Genomic DNA, 19,323 nt, shown 5'->3' on the forward strand with positions numbered 1-19,323 from the left:
TCTTGGGCACAGAGCTATTTGGAGCGTGATCCAGGAAATTGCCCCTTTATGACTGTCAGGAACTTAAAGCCATCTCTGCATTATTTTCATTAATCTCAACTGCATTTCCGGATCCCACCAGGGACAGGAATGGAGGTGAAAATACAGGCACTGGCCAGCTTGCTGGTTTCCCAAGGGTGACCAGCTGTCCTGGATTCTACGCCCCCATGTGGCGAATAGCCGATTAGGCTTCTTTATTTAAGTCCTAATAATGGCTTTATCTAATTTAAAGTATTATTCATTCATTTACAATGGAATGCTGGTCCAACACAGGGTAGAGTTCAGACATTATATCCAATCAGGCTTCTTCAGCCAATGACCTCGCCACATCACAATTTCTGTGGCCACAGGCGTGTTCCTCAGGGCATCTTTTACAGTTATTTGTTCGTAACTCCCGGCCTTAAATGATGCCACAAGACCCTTGAAGCTTTACACAGCCACTGGGATTTCTCCAGGAGTTGGAGGAGTCAGCTCCCCCCGAGCATATTTCCAGAAGGTAGCCAGACGTGGTTTGGAGTCATTAGCAGCAGCCAGGGTGAGCTAGGGGCCGCTGGGCACCACTTTCTGCACCAACCACCATGCCACCTCCACCATATGCACAATGTCACCTCCGGGAAAGACCCCGAGGGCCTAATTAATGCCAATTAAAGGAGGACACTGGGAATTTCCAGTCTCCACACCAACGGGGGCCAGTTTCGATACCTGGAGGTGGGCACTGGCAGCATTCCAGGAGGCTAATGCCCCTGGCAGGCTTGGAGGCCCTCCCTGTCTGGCTGGGTGTGAGAGCTGTTGTAGAGTGTTGGGTACCATTTGGTAGGTCTTAATGAGGTCTTCATAGTCTTAAGTAGGTTAGCTGTGTTTATTAACTAAAAGAACTATGTACATATATACAGTAAAGCGTTCAAGCTTAGAGCTGTTTCCATGCTTGCTTGTGAACCTGGCTTTGTCCAACACTAGATTAACCCCCCAGTGTGGGCCACGTGTTCTCTTACATCACTCTGTGGGCGGTACTGGACTCAGTTCCACGTTAGCCCTATATGTGCTGAACCCTTATCTACGCCCTCCCCCAAGTCTTTATCCAAAGTATTTCAAGTTATTCTAGTTAACCCCTTGTATTTACATCATTACTACCCATCTCACTCCTTCAAGTCTCTGAGTTCATAGGTTCAGATGACCTGGTGGCCTTATAGCCCTTCTATATCTCATTCACACTACCGTCAGAGGAGTGGTAGGCTCTGTCATTGCAGATAAACTCTGTTGATTTGGAGGTTATTCTGACATCTGGGTATCTTTTTGTCCTCTTTTTCCATTCCTTGGTATTGAATCGCTCTTTGTCGATTTGACAGTTGTGGTGATAGATAGTCCTTGTTCCATCCATTGCTCGCAGGATGGACGAACATCGTGTTTGTCTCTGTGTTGATTTTTCCTCTTCTTCCCTCATTGTGTGGGTCATCATGATGTCCTCTCTGATGGAGGATGACCATTCCTATTATGAGAAAGGGGTTTTTCAGTAAGCTCACCTTTGCACTTAGCTGAGCGGTATGCTAATGGCAATGGATGGCTGCTACTTGGTTCCAGCACCATCTGTGGCACTGTCATGTTGGCTGGGAGTTGCAGTGTTTGCTCTGTAGCTGCAGTGTTGACCTCTTCAACAGCCGGAGTAGGAGTCTGAGGCTCTTCCGGTTGTTGGTTGCTCTCTTGTTTATCGTCCACAGAGGAGTCATTGTAGCCATCTGAGTGGTTGGCTGGTGTGACTGGCTGGCATGGTCACTCTACTGGTCGGTTACAATATTGCTTCCCTTTGCAGGCTGTGACTAGTGGGGTAACGCAAGGATCGGTCCCAGGACCACAGCCATTCACAATCTATATAAATGATCTGGATGTGAGGATAAATTGTAACTTTTCCAAATTGTCTGATGACACTAACCTGGATGGGAACGTAAGTTGTGAGGAGGATGCGAGGAGGCTTCAGGCTGAGTGAGTGGGCTGGAACACGGCAGGTGGAATAGAATGTGAATAAGTGTCAAGTTACTCACTTTGGTAGAAAAAAACAAAAAGGCAAAATATTTCTTAAATGGTGAGAGGTTGGAAAGTGCAGGTGTCCAAAGGGACCTGGGTTCATGACTCACTAAAAGTTAGCATGCAGGTGCAGCAAGCAATTAGGAAGACAAATAGCACATTGGCCTTCATCACAAGGGGATTTGAGTACAGGAGTAAAGATGTCTTGCTGCAGGAGTATAGAGCCTTGGTGAGACCTCAGCTAGAGTATTGTGCACAGTTTTGATCCCCTTATCTCAGGAAGTTTATACTTGCCATAGAGGGAGTGCAACGGAAGTTCAACAGATTAATCCCTGGGATGGCGGGATTGTTTTATGAGGAGAGATTGAGGAGACTGGGCCTGTATTCTCTAGAGTTTTGAAGAATGTGGGGTGACCTCATTGAAACTTACAAAATTCTTACAGGATGTGACAGGGTGGGTGTAGATAAGATGTTTCCCCTGGCTGGCGGGTCTATGACCAGGGGACATAATCTTAAATTATGGCAGGCCATGTAAGACTGAGATGAGAAGGAATTTCTTCACTCAGATGGTGGTGAATCTTTGGAATTCTCTACCCAGAGGGCTGTGGAAGCTCAGTCATTGAGCATGTTCAAGACAGAAATAAATAGATTTCCGGAGAGTAATGACATGAAGGGATATGGAGATAATGCAGGAAAGTGGCATTGAGGTAGATGATCAATCAAGATCCAATTGAATGGCAGAGCAGGCTCTATAGGCTGAATAGCCTACTCCTGTTCCTATGTTCTTATGACCAATGAGGTCTTTCCTGTAACAAAAATGCTCTGAAAATAGAGAAGACAGTTCAGAGCTGAAGTCCCAGTCAGGATAGTCTTTCTTGCTTGAGGTCTTGGGAACTTGCAGCTTTGTATAATTTATGACAGTGGCTGTCTTCACCTCTTCTGGCATTTTGAGGAGCCTCAGGGCTACACAGGTATCTCTGCTCAAGAGAGAAAAAGACTGGTTATGGATGAAGTATATCAGCTCGAAGCTTTGTTTGCCGCCAGACCTTAGGTGATTCCAGAATCAAACCTATGACCGGAAGTCAGATTCCTCGGGCCCATAAAGCTGCTGATGGAAGCCAGAGGTCCCTCACCCATGGCTCTTTGTCCAATAGGATCATAACACTGGCTCCCATGTCCAATTTAAAGTTTGTGAGACGACCGTTAACTGAAATGTCCACATTCCAATATAAAGATATAGGATCCTTGATCTCACCCAAGAAGCAAGGCTGTATGCCCTCTTGGTGCACAGTCTCACTCTCATGAATCATCTTTGACTCCTCTGTGTGTTTAGATGTTTTGGCCTTGCACTGTTTGCCGAAGTATCCAATCCTGTTACATTGAAAGCATTGGGCTGAAATTGCAGGACGTTGATCTCGCTTGCGGGGGCGCTTTGTTCCACAGCGCTGGCATGGTCACTCTACTGGTCAGTTAGGGTATTGCTTCGCTTGGCCTGGAATGTCCCTGTTTCTGTGCTGTTTGACTAACTGGACTGTGGGGTTTCCTCTGTACCATGGTTTACTTTCTCCTCTTCAAATAGATCTGTGCGGCACACAGAGTTCAGATTGCCAAACAATCTGAATAGCTTTCTTGAGGGTTACCTCTTCCTTCAATTGCAGCACCTTGTCTGCTACACATATAACTATTCTATCCCTGATAAGTTCAGATTTTAGGTCTCCGTATTCACAGCCTACAGCCATCCTGCACAGATCATTAATGAATGAGTTGACAAGTTCTCCTGGTTGCTGGACATGCTTATTAAATTTAGCCCTTTCGAGGATTTTGTTACTTCTTAGGTTAAAATGAACATCAAATGATTTAGTACTTCTTCAAATTTAGCAGATGATTCATTGGTTCTTTGCCTAGCAGCAATGTTGTCCATTACCAGGCTTATCAAATAAAGCAGTGTGTTAACTAGTTGAGTTTCTGTGTTTTTTATCCAGACCTGAAGGAATCATGTATCTAAGGAATCTTTTTCTCCAACGTCCCCAACTCTGTGATTGTTCTGGGACTTAATAAGTCCAAGTGGACCTGGGAGAGTGGGTTTCTGATCCATGGTTAAAAAATTTTAAAGCGTAGGTTCAGCTTTAGGAAGTTGCTGAAATTCAAGATGGTGCCGCCGTTCATTTGAAGACAAAGGGTTTACCCACGCTTGCTGGTTTTGGTGGGCACCTGCTGCAATGGCGCTTGTCTCAGCATTGAAAAAATTTTAACAGGTGGCTGCTTGGATTGACTAGCTGCAGACTTTCCCATTTTAGCACTAATGCTTTAGGGTCGGAAAAGTGTCAAATCCTGGCCTTTGCTGGTCTTTAAAGTTGATTGTTTAGTTGCAATTCTTCCAAGTTATTATGTTTTTCTTCTCAGAACAAGCTTGGGCTTGTGTTCAGGTGCTGAGTCAGGAATTTGGTTTTTTCTGACAGATTTCTGACCACTAAGCTATTTAAAATTTATCATTACATGTTGTATCCTGGAATTTAAAAAGTTTAGCTCACCCCTGCTGACTCTGCACTCTAAGAATTGAACCTGGACTTCCAAGAGATCCTCTGGAGTCTTCTGCTGCAGTGAGGAATTTTAAATTTTGCCTTCAGCTTCCAAGCCTTTCTTTGGTGCTTTTCCCTGGCGATGTTCCTCTGTGCGTCTGATTCTTGAATTTTTCTTCAGGTCAGAATGCTTTTTTGGATTTTTTTTTTTGGTAATGCAGGATTTTAGTTTTTCTCTGAATTTTTTGTGAGGTTTTGTTTTTTTTTCCCATTTGCTGCCACCATGTTGTAGTGTGTTGGATACTGTTCAGTAGGCCTTAATGAAGTCATCATAGACTTAAGAAGGGTAACTGTACATGCTTATTAATGACAACAACTACATACATATATGCAGTAAAGGATTCAAGTTAGGAGCTGTCTCCATGCTTGCTTGTGCACACAGTGCCGTCCAACACTAGACTGACCCCGAGGTCCAGACCATATGTTGTCTTACAACACTGTGAGTGGCACTGGAGACAATCCTATGTTAACCCTATATGTGCCAGACCCTTATACTACAAGAGCGGCCACAGGTCATTCTGTAGAAGAGCTTCCTCTGCATCTCTCTGTCCCACAGTGGCAGCCTACCTGTACCTATATTTTTACTTAAAGATTTTAAAAATGTTGGAAAGAAGGCACTTCCATGTTGAAGCGCCCTCTCTGTTAGTTACTCTCCATTACAGCCTACTGCTCATCTCAAGCTTGGAGACCTCTGATTGGCCCCCCAGTTTTAGGAGCCCACCCACCATTCTTAATTGGACCGAAACCTGTTTCCATGCCAATTCAAGGACACCTCCATGAAATTCCAATAAGTGACTGTTTTCCCTGGGGGTGAGGTTGCAACACGGAAACAGTCCTGATTCCTACTTCCTCCTCACAGAGGGATAATCTAGACCTTTCTGACATTTATTCAGATGCAAGTTCTGCTACATTCACTTGTAAAATTAAAAAAAAAGACTCGCTGGATGAAATAATCCACACTAAAAGAAGTTTTTCCTAAATAGGCATAATCTATTGTAATCTTTAGCCTGTTCTTAATCCAGAAATGTTACTTTTCCAATTTACAGACTTCTTTAGTTATAAAGTATTTTGAGATGTCTGATATTCGTGAATGGCGCTATATAAATGAAAGTATTTCTTTGTTTCTAGTTAGGGGTTGTACTTAAAATAAAGATACAATCCAAGAGTATGGATGTTAAGTGCTCCTTTATTATTTATACAAGACTATTAAAAGCTAACATTTCTGGAAGCTTCAGGTACTGAATGTACATTTTTTTTAAATTACAAATTTGATCACATGATTTCTGCTGTAAAGGTCCTAATATTTTTGGACGATGTGCTGCACAGGTTTGATTTCTTACGGGCAGAAATTGTCAAGATTACCTTCTGATCACAATTCCTTGTAACTATTAAAACATGCGCAGTTTCAGTGTGATGTACACTGGGAATTTATTTACAGTGACAGAATTCATATACTGCAGTAGTGAGGCTGTGGTGATGAAATATTTAAGGAAGAAAATCAATAATAGCTGGTCTGGAAAGGAATAGGTGTTTATAGGGATAGCCTTAGATAATCCAATACTCCATGGAATACAGTGGCTCCTGTGCTGTTAGGTCCGGGGAATAGTTATCTGGAGGACAACAGACTAGGGTTGAATTGTGGCAATAAATGAATGTTCTAGATTTGCATAATAACCTTTGGGATTCAGGGACTACTTATGTAGAACTTTCCTCAGGAGATTAAATGGGTGATGTATTATAACAGTAAAACAGTAGTGAGAGAAGATGCTCGGATTTTAAAAGGCAGAAGAGACAGTGGAACTGAAGAAGATAAAGTAGATAAAATATTAAATAAATAATTTTTGGATGTATTCACTAGATAATTAACATAACATTCAAATTTCAGATGCTCTGAAATCAATAGGTCAATATCGACTTTTTGGATCTGGCCGAACACCGATTGACCGATCAGACTGAGCACTGATTAATCGATTAGTTCAACATTGATTGACTGATCAGTCCGAGCACTGATTGACCGATCAGTCCGAGCACTGATTGACCAATCAGCTCAACACTGACCAATCGGCCTGAGCACTGATTGACCGATCAGACCAAGCACTGATTGTCCAATCAGACTGAGCACTGATTGACTAATCAGCTCAACACTGATTGATCGATCAGTCTGAGCAGTGATTGACCGATCAGCCCATGCACTGATTGCCCAATCGGACCGAGCACTGATTAACTGATTAGACCAAGCACTGATTGACCAACTGGACCAAGCACCAATCAGGCTGAACATGGATTAATTGCGTTTTCCACTGGCAAATAGAGCCCCAGGGATTTTGATGCCCTGGCCTCATCTAAATTTGGTGGACAAACTGCAGGCCACCAAATAAGCATCCCAATGCAGCTCGTGTGAACAAGGTCACAAGGCCAGGCAATGGCATCCACCAGCAAGATATACTGCTGAGGGGAGAGGGAGGGAGGGTCAACATTGTGGAAGGTAGATGTCCTGTGGCAAGAGAACCCTAATTATTCTGTGAGCCCAGAACAGCTTTCCTGATCCACCAGGACCCACAAAAATTATTCAATACCATCTTCCAGCAGGCCTCTTTGGCTCTATCACATTGCTGTGGGTCTGGAGTCACGTGTAGGCCAGACCAGCTAAGGGTGGCAGATTAAGTGAACCAGAGTGTGGAGTGTGCTCAATGCCTGCCTGGCCAAAGACCTGGCCCCTCACTTTGTGGCCCACTTAGAAATTAAGCTAGGCTTGCCTCATGTGCAACCTTAGCCGAGTATTTCTCTTACATTCCTGTCCTGCTGCTGCCCCACTCACATGTTCAGTTAGGCTTCTGGAAAACTTTGACAAAATCCCACGTCAAAGGCTTCTATTGAAATTAAAAATCATAGGAATCGAGCATAGAAAATGAGTTTGGAAAAGAAACCATATCAAAAAAAAAGAAACAGTGTGTGTTTGAGGACTGCACTGTCAGGCTAAAGTGAACTGCTGCATGAGGTCCCTCAGCAGACAATGCTTTGATCCCTTTCGCTTCTAATTTATGTTAATGACCTAAATGGTGAAGCAAATGTAAGTTTGTCTCATTTGTTACCGAGACTATTATAGTGAAAGCTTTAGAGACAGAGAGAATTGTGGGGATTCTGCTGCATCTTTGAAGGAAGATCAACAGCAACCCCGGAGAAATGATTAACCATTACTCTGTGCTGGGTGGAAATGGCTGATGTTCTTGCACAGCAAGACATCTTCCTTTTTGCTGATCTACAAAATCTCCCAGATTAGTTTGCTATGGTTCAATAAAATAGTTGTTGGCATCTTAGCAGGCCTGGCCTAACAGGCGACACTGGCCATGCCCGTAATGCCTCTTGATTCTGACTTTTATTTCTGACAACTCTTCTTTCATGCATTCCATGTAGAGCATGATTCTGTGATTGGAATAATTCAGATGAACCTCCCAGCATTCAGAAGAAGGATTTTTAAAAAGGTAAATGGAATTATTTATTTTCTTTATTCTTTCATGGGATGTGGGAATCGCTGGCAATGTTTGTTGCCCTGTCCTAATTGCCCATCAACTGAGCGGCTTGCTTGGCTATTTCAGAGGGCAGCTAAGAGTCAACCACATTGCTGTGGGTCTGGAATCACATGTAGGCCAGACCAGGTAAGGGTAGCAGCTTAAGTGAACCAGATGGGTTTTTACAGCGATTGATGGCTATCTTCATGTTCCAAATTCTTTCTAAATTGAATTAAAAAATTTTGGAACCCATATCCCCAGAGCATTACCCTAGGTCTCTGGATTATTACTCCACTGACCATAAACCACCAGCTCCCACATATCTTTGTCATTAAGGTCCGTGGGCCTTTAAGAGGTCATCTCACCTGCAGCTTCATGGTCTTCCCTGAAGTCTTGTTTCCACCACATTTCATTGTGCAAGCAGGAGACTCAGCAGTGAACAGGGCAGGGAAATGAGCTGAGAAATGGCACTGTGACCATTCCCAGCCCCTTTTGGAGGTTGTAGTGAATTTCCCACCTGCTTTACAGGGAAGTTCTAATCACCTGCCCCAGATCTCAGTGCGTGATTCATTCAGGAATTCTGACAAAGCAGCAATACCTAAAAAATTAACCTCTTTTCTCTTTTCACATAGTGATAAATCTGCTGTGCTGTTCTCATGTTACCAGTTGTTATTTGAGTGAATCTGCTTTTTAGATAAATTCATTCTTTTTATCGGTGCCCATTTTTCTCAGTTACAAAACATAGTCATATATTTAATAGGATCTCAACAAGGTTCCTCCAACAGCACCTTCCAAACCCGTGCCGACTACCATCTAGAAGGACAAGGGCAGCAGATAGATGGGAACACCACCACCTGGAAGTTCCCCTCCAAGTCACTCACCATCCTGACTTGGAAATATATCGCCGTTCCTTCACTGTCACTGGGTCAAAATCCTGGAACTCCCTCCCTAACAGCACTGTGGATGTACCTATATCACATGGACCGCAGCGGTTCAAGAAGGCAGCTCACCACCACCACCTTCTCAATGGTAATTAGGGATGGACAATAAATATTGGCCTAGCTACTTATGCCCACATACCCTAAAATGAATTTTTAAAATTATTACTTTCAAAGTATAAGATGCAGTGTACATGGTACAGTATGATAACAGCTAACATACTGAGGGCAGATAGGCTTGCAGGTGGTTCTAGGAACTGGTTCTGGGAGGAATGGTGTTGTTAGGTTGTACATAATCTAGGTTGGAACCTCAGTGCAGTGCAGAGGAAGTGCTGTATTGTCGGAGATGCTTTTTTTAATTCATTCAAGGGATGCGGGCATTACAGGCTGGGCCAGCATTTATTGCCCATCCCTAGGTGCCCTTGAGAAGGTAGTGCTGAGCTGCCTTCTTGAACCGCTGCAGTCCATGTGGTGTAGGTACACCCACAGTGCTGTTAGGAAGAGAGTTTCCGGACTTTGACCCAGCGGCAGTAAAGGAACGTGATATATTCCCAAGTCAGATGGTGAGTGGCTTGGAGGGGAACTTACAGGTGATGGTGTTCCCATGTGTCTGTTGTTTTGATTTTGCTTCAGGTTAATGTAAAAGATCTCATCATACTATCTAAAGAAGGAAAATACTAACTCTGGTGTTCTGGCCAATATTTATGCCTTAACTGACCCCACTAGAACAGATTATCTTTCTGAATGCTCAATTGTTCATTTGCTTTTTATGGGACTTTATTCTACGTAAATTGGCTATTGTATTACCTTTCAGATGTGACATTAAACCAAGAGGCCCCACCTGCCTTCTCAGGTGGATGTAAAAGATCCCACTGTACTATTTTGAAGAAACACGGAGGACTTATCCCCGATGTCCTGGCCAATATCTAACCCTTAATCAACATCAGGATAACAGATTATCTGGTCATTATCAAATTGCTGCTTCTGGGATCTTGCTGTATGGAAATTGGCTGTGATACTTACAGCCAAAGAAACTTAGTCAGGAAAATGGTTTTATTAAACATCGTCAGTGCAGTATTTTTGCCAGTTTAGAGTTGTGCCCTTTTCTTTCAAGTGTACCTTCATACCAGCACTCTCCAGGGTGTGTTTCTGGGTAATCCTGAAACTTAAAATAGTGCATTTTGAACATTTGTAGTTCACAATTGATCATTTTTTAATCTTAAAATAAGTTGGCATTGGGATTATGAACAGAACAAGCAGACCACTAGGTTCCAAAATGCCTTTTGCAATTCGGAGAGTATTCCACTCCATCTCCTCTCCTTCCATTCAAGTATTGTTGAACCTTTTCCCTTAGATCACAGATACTCATCCCATCTAACTATCTCCTATTTGGACATTCTGTCCTTGTAGTCTCAGGCTGAACTATTGTAAGGCAATAGTAGAAAGGGCCAGGAGGCATGGGACTAGCTGTGTTGCTCTTGCACATAACCAGCATGGACAAGATGGGACGAATGGCCTCTTTCTGTACTGGAACCATTCTATGATTCTGTGATTTAACAGTCTGAGTTTGCCAGCAAAGCTTTGCTGCCACTGGCCATTGGGTAGATACTGAGGGTAGCGCGGATTAGGGTGGGGTAGGTTAACTGAGAGTGGGGCAATCAGGAGAGAGAGAAGCAATCGAAAAGGAGGAAGCATTCTAGAAGAAAGCAGGCCTTGGGGAGGGAGAAGGTGATTGGCAGGGAGTTAAGGTGATCCAGAAGGGGAAGATGATGGGGCTGAGCAAGGGCTGACAATGGTCTGCAGGACTGTTGTGGATCTGGGAAGAGCACAGTCATTGTGGAGGCAAAGTACCGGCTTCACCCTGAGGATACCCTCCATCGTGTTGTGTGGTACCACCACCGTGCTAAATGGGATAGATTTCGAACAAATCTAGCAACTCAAGACTGGGCATCCGTGAGGAGCTGTAGGCCATCAGCAGCAGCAGAATTGTACTCGAACACAATCTGTAACCTCATGACCTGGCATATCCCCCACTCTACCATTACCATCAGGCCAGGGGATCAACCCTGGTTCAATGAAGAGTACAGGAGGGCATGCCAGGAGCAGCACCAGGCATACCTAAAAATGAGGCATCAGCCTGGTGAAGCTATAACACAGGACTACTTGCGTGCCAAACAACATAATCAGCAAGTGATAGACAGGGCTAAGCAATCCCACAACCAACGGATCAGATCTAAGCTCTGCAGTCCTGTCACATCCAGTCGTGAATGGACAATTAAACAACTCACTGGAGGAGGAGGCTGCACAAATATCCCCATCCTCAATGATGGAGGAGCCCAGCACATCAGTGCAAAAGATAAGGCTGAAGCATTTGCTACAATCTTCAGCCAAAAGTGCCACGTGGATGATCCATTTGGCCTCCTCCAGAGGTCCCCAGCATCACAGATGCCAGTCTTCAGCCAATTCGATTCACTCCACATGATATCAAGAAATGGCTGAAGGCACTGAATACTGCAAAGGCTATGGGCCTTGACAATATTCCAGCAATAGTACTGAAGACTTGTGCTCCAGAACTTGCTGTGCCCCTAGCCAAGCTGTTCCAGTACAGCTACAACACTGGCATCTACCCAGCTTTGTGGAGAATTGCCCAGGTATGTCATGCACACAAAAAGCAGGACAAATCCAACCCGGCCAGTTACCACCCCATCAGTAAAGTAATGGAAGGGGTCATCAACAGTGCTATCAAGTGGCACTTGCTTAGCAATAACCTGCTCACTGATGTCCAGTTTGGGTTCTGCCAGGGCCACTAAGCTCCTGACCTCATTACAGCCTTGGTTCAAACATGAACATAAGAGCTGAACTCCCAAGATGAGGTGAGAATGACTGCCTTTGACATCAAGGCAGCATTTGACCGAGTGTGGCATCAAGGAGCCCTAGCAAAACTGGAGTCAATGGGAATCAGGGGGAAAACTCTCCGCTGGTTGGAGTCACACCTAGCACAAAGGAAGATGGTTGTGGTTATTGGAGGTCAGTCATCTCAGCTGCAGGCCATCACTGCAGGAGTCCCTCAGGGCAGTGTCCTCGGCCCAACCATCTTCAGCTGCTTCATCAATGACCTTCCTTCCATCATAAGGCCAGAAGTGGGGATGTTCACTGATGATTGCACAATGTTCAGCACGATTCGCGACTCCTCAGATGCTGAAGCAGCCCATGTCCAAATGCAGCAAGACCTGGACAATATCCAGCCTTAGCTGACAAGTGGCAAGTAACATTCCCACCACACAAGTGTCAGGTAATGACCACCTCCAACAAGAGAGAATCCAACCATCACCCCTTGATGTTCAATGGCATTATCATTGCTGAATCCCCCAATATCAACATCCTGGGGGTTACAATTGACCAGAAACAGAACAGGACTAGCCATATAAATACAGTGGCTACAAGAGTAGGTCTGAGGTTAGGAATAGTGCGACGTGTAACTCACCTCCTGACTCCCCTAAGGCACAAGTCAGGAGTGTGATGGAATACTCTCCACTTGCCTGGATGAGAGCAGCTCCCACAACACTCAAGAAGCTTGACACTGTCCAGGACAAAGCAGCCCGCTTGATTGGCACATCCACAAACATTCACTCCCTCCACCATCAACGCACAGTAGCAGCAGTGCGTACCACTCCAAGATGCACTGCAGGAATTCACCAGAGCTTGTTGGACAGCACCTTCCAAACCCATGACTACATTCTCCTGGAAGAGCAAGGGCAGCAGATAGACGGGAACACCACCACCTGAAGGTTCCCCTCCAAGTCACTCACCATCCTGACTTGGAAATACATTGCTGCTCCTTCATTGTCGCTGGGTCAAAATCCTGGAACTCCCTTCCTAACAGCACTGTGGGTGTACCTACACCACATGGACTGCAGCAGTTCAAGAAGGCAGCTCACCACCACCATCTTACCACAACTAGGGATGGGCAATAAATGCTGGCCCAGCCAGCGAAGCCCACATCCCGTGAATGAATAAAATAAAAACAGGAATGTTTGGTCCAACTCCAGATTCAGGCAAATATTTTTCTTAAATCTTAACGTTTCTGGTGCTGGTCTCCAAGCAGTTGCTTTAAGGCTATTGGTTAGGTCAAATGTAGATGAGGTTATTTTGCATGTAGTTGGCTCAATTTCAGGAAAGGGTCCCTGTTTTCATCTACCAAAATCCTAATGCCTGTTTCAGCTGCAAATTTTTGGTGCTTACACATCACTTTTCACAATGTGGCAGGCAGCACACTTCTAGTGTGAAATATGAAAGCGCATACCGCCAAGCGTATTAGATGCTGGATTTCAAGAAATATATAAAACCAAATTAGTATAAAATTGATCTGCTGAATATTGCAAAACTATGCTCTGGCAAGAAAAAATATGCTTTTCCATCAACTTGAACAAGTTAAACATTTTAGGGAAGATTTCCACTGCCTTATACTTGTAGGAAATTTTGAAATATTTTTGTTATACTTCCAATTTCACCGCAAATAGCAAACATTGGAACACTCCCTTGCATGGCTAATTTTGAATGGATGCTTTGAGGTTGGGGGATGAAAAGGAAATATATGATAAGATAACAACATTTTAGTTGCATGGCATCATTTTTTAAATGAGCTGGTCTCCTAAAAGAAAATGCCTGGATGATTAAATCTAAGGGCCATCAACCGTTAAATTGTCATGAATATATTGCTTGGAAGCTGGAAATTCCTGTTAATTAGCAAAGTTTGGAGTGCCACAGATGGTAGCAAAAATGCAGCCCTTGTGTATTTTAACCATCCATGGCTCCAGGGAATTATGTACTCCTTGGGCTGGCCAGTATTTTAAAAAAGATTTCACTTCTTGTAATTTAGCATTGGAAAAAAATGCCAATAATACAGTGATAATCTCTGTTACTCAAGTGTCAAGAGTCTTTTTATTGCTGTTCTACTAATATTATTTTACTGATACATTAAGGTTAATTTTAACCTAACCTACCTGGCTCAATCTGCTCACATCAGCCGCCTGTTTTACATCCCACCTGACTTCACAGTCCATCAAAATCAATGGGAACTCAAATTGGATGGGATATAAAATGGGTGACTGATCTGCTCCTGTCAGTTTAAGTTAAAATAACGCTAATAATCTTGGAAAATTGCAATTTAAAATAAAGGCGTTTTAATAAAAATTACTTCTGCTTATCATGTTGTTTTCCTCAATTCTCTTCAAGTGCCTTCATGTCCCTCTCTCCTACTTCTACATCCTTTCTTTCTTATTTATGTTCCTCTCTTTACATAATTTACCTCATATATCTAATCTTAATTGTCCAGTGTTCAAGAATCTGATTCTCATGCCTAGGCTGGGATCCACACCATTGAAATTTCAGCTCTGATTAGTGAAAAAAAAATGCTCCAATGGCCATTCATTCAGTTGAATCAAGTGCAAGGACATTAAATCTTACCTGGATATGTCATTGAAGGTCAAAGATACCTTTTATTTTAAGCAACATCCTCCAAACCCCTGGGAAGTTACCTTGCTTCTGGCTCAGTTGAAACAGTTGCTGCAAAAATAAATTACCTTATTAGCAGTGCCTGAAGTGTTAATGTTCCTGATTCATTCCCCAGCACCAAATCTCCCATTTAATACCTTAGCCATTAGAAGTGCAATAACTAACTATTTTTGTTTATTTTGTTAATGTTACTTGATTAGAAATGTTGATGCTTGATTTGCAGCCATGAAGATCCTACTCCATTATAATCTAATTAGCACTACTGTGGTATGGCAAGAGGGTGGTGAGGAGGATAGCTATTAGAGAAACATAGGATAAAACGTATCAGTTCAGAGTTTTTAAATCTCAAATTAAATTAGATCTTAATTGAGTTCCATTACTCTAGGAATTATCTTTCCAAGGGAAAACTTAACCAATCTGAGCAAGTTTATCTCACTTTTTAAATTTAATTTTTTAAATCGTCATGGTATTTCCCCAGTCTCCACTCTCCCTATTTCCCCTTCGTTAGTCCCAAATGGGCAACACTTAAGCCTTCCCGGTGACAGCTGATAGATATTCTAGATATTCCCTGAAGGAGTAATGCCAAAGATGGAACCAGGATTGACAATACGGTCAATAAGATCTTTTGACAAACATCTGAAAAAAATTTTTAAAAAGTAATAAAATTAAGTCCACTCTGAAAGGTGTTTGAGCAGAAATATTCAACATTAAAGGAAACTACATAAAAGAACTTGAAAACATAACATCTTATTTGAAATGTTGCGCGATCAGAGTGGGTGGTAACACTATAATGTTGCTAACAGTGCGATAACGTCTAACTGTTACCATATCGACACTGTTAGCCCAATGAAATCATTATATGTACCCATACATATATATATATATATATTTGTTAATTGATCGTGGGCATCGCTGGCTGGGCCAGCATTTATTGCCCATCCCTAATTGCCCTTGAGAAGGTGGTGATGAGCCACCGGTTCAACCGCTACAGTCCATGTGGGTTCTTTTGGGGAGGGAGTTCCAGGACCAGACTTGAGACGGCTTCGAATTTCATTAACGGTAAAAAAATATTTTGGAACGAATTTTCAAAGATATGACCTTTGTATTGAAGATTTTGCAATAGAAATGCATTTTCATTGTGGTCTTTGATATTGAAAATGAACCTATTTATTAGTTCACAGGAACTCCAAGTTTCCAAGCCACTTTTACCTGACACTGTAATGTTTGATGACAGTAATGACCTAGCAGTTGCTTCCGGACTCCTGAGCAGACACAGCGCTCACTATATAATGAAAGGCTCCTAATTGCCGTATGTCGAATCACAACAAATAAAAAATAGAGTTCTGTTATGACTAGGCCTTTTTTTTTATTAAGGAATAACCTGAACTCGTCTGTGTTGGAATTGCATGCTGTAAAGTGAAGATGTTCTAGCCAACATTTGTTTATATATAGAAATGAACTGAGCCGACAAGAGTTTGTTCCAGTGATGTTGGCTCACTCATGATGCATTCGCTCTGCTCATGCATTCTGTTTGTTATGCAATTGTTATTAAATGTTCACGGATTTTTTTAAGCCTGGCAGTGTCTGCTACAAGGTTTCACATACCATACATTTACATTTTGAGTTTCAGGGCTGGTAATAGAGTTTATTTGAATTATCCAGTGTAACTATACACCTTATTCATATTGACTCCGCATTCCTTTGTCTTTTTTCACATATGAAATTCGTCGCATTCGCCGTTGTAAAAGCAGCCCAAGAGGACGGGCCCTCCATTTCATGTTTCATTGAAAGGAACTTTGGTGGGGTTTAGAGAGAAAAGGGGGTCCCGCAAATTCCGGGAATCTGAAATAAACCCCAAGGCCGTTTGCAATCGATTGCAGGCCCGTTAGAATCTGAACGGGAAGGATGGGTCAATGCTCGGGCTGGGGGGTGGGGTTGGGGGTGGGGGTGGGGGCGGAGGGGCCTTTATCGGAATGGCAGTGGGTGAGACAGATTAGGTACCAGCCGAGCTACCTACAAAAGCTGGAAGGAGCAGCATCACTGCCTCTGGTGTGGCCCATTGCAATGTGCTCTCACCAGGCTTTGCTGCAAGAACTGGCGAGTAGATGGTGAACTGATAACCAGATATTCCACGTCAAAACCAGAGGGATAAATAGAGTATTTTATGGAATTTACTAAGCTACTTTAACTAAGTTACTGAGTGGCAGTGGACATGTAGGTCAGCACAAAGAGATGATACAGCTTTAAATCCAGAAAGCAAGCCATCTGGTGCCCAGCGCATGTCAAACGTGTTTATAGAAGCCACGCGTAAGGCAGGCGACATTCATTATTCTCTCCAGGTCCTGTGTCGGCCACAGAGAGCCTTCCCTGACCTCGGGCCCGGCATGTCAGACAATGTAAAAACCTCACACACACACACACACACACACACACACAGACAGACAGACAGACAAAAACCTTTAAAAATGAAAGTGTAGGAATTAAAGCAGGAAGCAACGAGGAAGATGACAGAGCGCGACAGGGACCGCAGAACAGTCCCTGTTTACCTAATGGATTCTCCCAGATTTAAATCGGGAGGGGAGGAGGAGGAGGAGGAGGGTGGGGGGAATTGAAAAAGGGCAAGGGGAGCGTGTCTGATTTTAAAGGAGGAGGTCGGCACAGATGCGGAGCCATATGGAACCGAGGGCTTCTGATGAATCGGATTTGAGGAGCTTTGAAATGCAGTTTCTCAATGTGCTGATGAAAGCTGGGACTGGGTGAAAGAGCCTGGCTATCTCCTTTCACATGGGCCAACGTGTTCTGCTTGTACAGGTCAGCCCCCTTACCTCCCAGCTCTTTATACCTGAATCCCCATCATTTGTAGCGGTGTTCCCACCCCGCACCACCCCCCCACCAAAATTGTTCACCTAGACGGTTTTAATCGTCCAGGATATATATGCTCTCCAAGTCGGCCCATTGCCTAGCGGGCTAATGTGATCCAGTACAGCCAGCCCAACCCTGCCTCCAAACTGGCCCCATCTGACAAATTCCCTGACCCCTCCCCCCCCTCCACACCAGCTCACCCGGTTTAGGTACAGAAAACACTGCAATGTCGAGGGAGATGGCGATTCGGGCGCCACATTTCTCTCACTGGATGGTAAATGACATGGAGGTGTGTCTTCATGTCAGAAAACGAGGGGCATTTTCTTGTAGAGGGCCCCGGGGCATTTCCAGATGTTCCTTCTGAACCCAGAATGCTGCACCAAAACCCGGCCTAGCTATTGTTTCGCACACCTGCAAACAAGCTGAAACAGTCGCCAAATGGGTCCCAGATCAATCAGTTAGAAGGTTCAATTCTTACAATCAAGTGAAGTTTACAGTCACATGTGTTACCCTTTGAACTGCTGCTCGTCCTACTCCCCCTTTAACACAAATCCCAGATGTGACAACAGCTAGCATTGGTGACCGGGTCAAAAGTAGGAGGACTGGTTAGCATGGGCAAATTCAAAATCAATATGATAAACTTTGCTCCTTTGTGTGTCTCTCTTGTTTGTTCACATGCTGGGGTGATGTTTATAAGAGGCAAATCCTACAGAAATAATGTCTTCATTTTTTTCTGTGATGTCTGTACCAACTTAACCCCTGACTGGCAAACAAAAAAAGTATTTTAATCGAGGTTTAAAAAGCCAGAATTGATGAGCGTGTAGGTTAGTATAAACTGCTTGTATTTAATCTCTAGCTGCACAGGGCTGAGGTGTGTGGGCTGTACAATGACCGGCTGTAATGTAACGGTATAGGGCAAGCCTAGTAAATCACAGCTATCACACCTGAATAAATCTGCGAACCTGGGACAATCCACCTAAGTGGGAAAAAAAAATCATCGGATCCATCAGTTTTCTCATCTAGCAATAAATATCTAAAATGCACGCCTGCGCAGAGCCCCCTTGTAATACTTCACTCTATTTGGTTAAATGTTTGCTTAATAAGAGCTTTAGAAAATCATTTTTCTTTCGCACTATATGGGCAAAGCGTTTGTCTCTCTCTCTCTCTCTCGCTCTCTCCCTCTCTCTCTAACCGTGGTTAGTGATGTCCTCGTATTAGATCTCTTTAATTCAAGGACATCCCCCAATACATCGTTGAGAACTGAGGGCACATGGGGCAGATGACGTGTGGGTCCCATCATGTAATCGGCTTGTGTTGAACCCAAATCAGCAGATGGGAAGTTTGCTGAATAATCCCTTAAAGAAAGTGGATCAAGTGCATACAGAATCACTGGATGGGCTAGGACACTAACCACGATTAGAGCGGCTAATGATAAATTGAGGAGGCTCCCAGCCTTTTCTTCCAGAACGTCCCGCATTGGTGAAACAGACAACGCCAGCTCTCTGCTGCATCTCTAGAGCATCGTTTGTTTGTGGGGCTTCTCTTTCTCTCTCTCTCTCTCTCTCTCTCCCCCTCTGTGTTTCTGCTCTGATTGTGTTTTCTGTTTAAAAGCCGCCGATCGCCTGTTTCCGTGTAGGAGGAATAGCATTTACGCTTGTGGGTGTATTGCTGGACTGTGTGTTGCGAGTCTCTCACTCTCTCCCCCGATAGATTGCTCTGCAGTCATCTGCTCATATTCCTGAAGGCTCGCGTTTGGATACTTAGCGCACAAAGCTTTGTATGTTGGGGGATTCGTAGGATGTGGATGTGCTTTGTAACCTCTCCCCCCCCCCCCCCACCCCCCCCACCCCACCCCCAACCCCC

Source organism: Carcharodon carcharias, chromosome 5 (genome assembly GCF_017639515.1).
Source record: "Carcharodon carcharias isolate sCarCar2 chromosome 5, sCarCar2.pri, whole genome shotgun sequence".
Lineage (NCBI taxonomy): Eukaryota > Metazoa > Chordata > Chondrichthyes > Lamniformes > Lamnidae > Carcharodon > Carcharodon carcharias.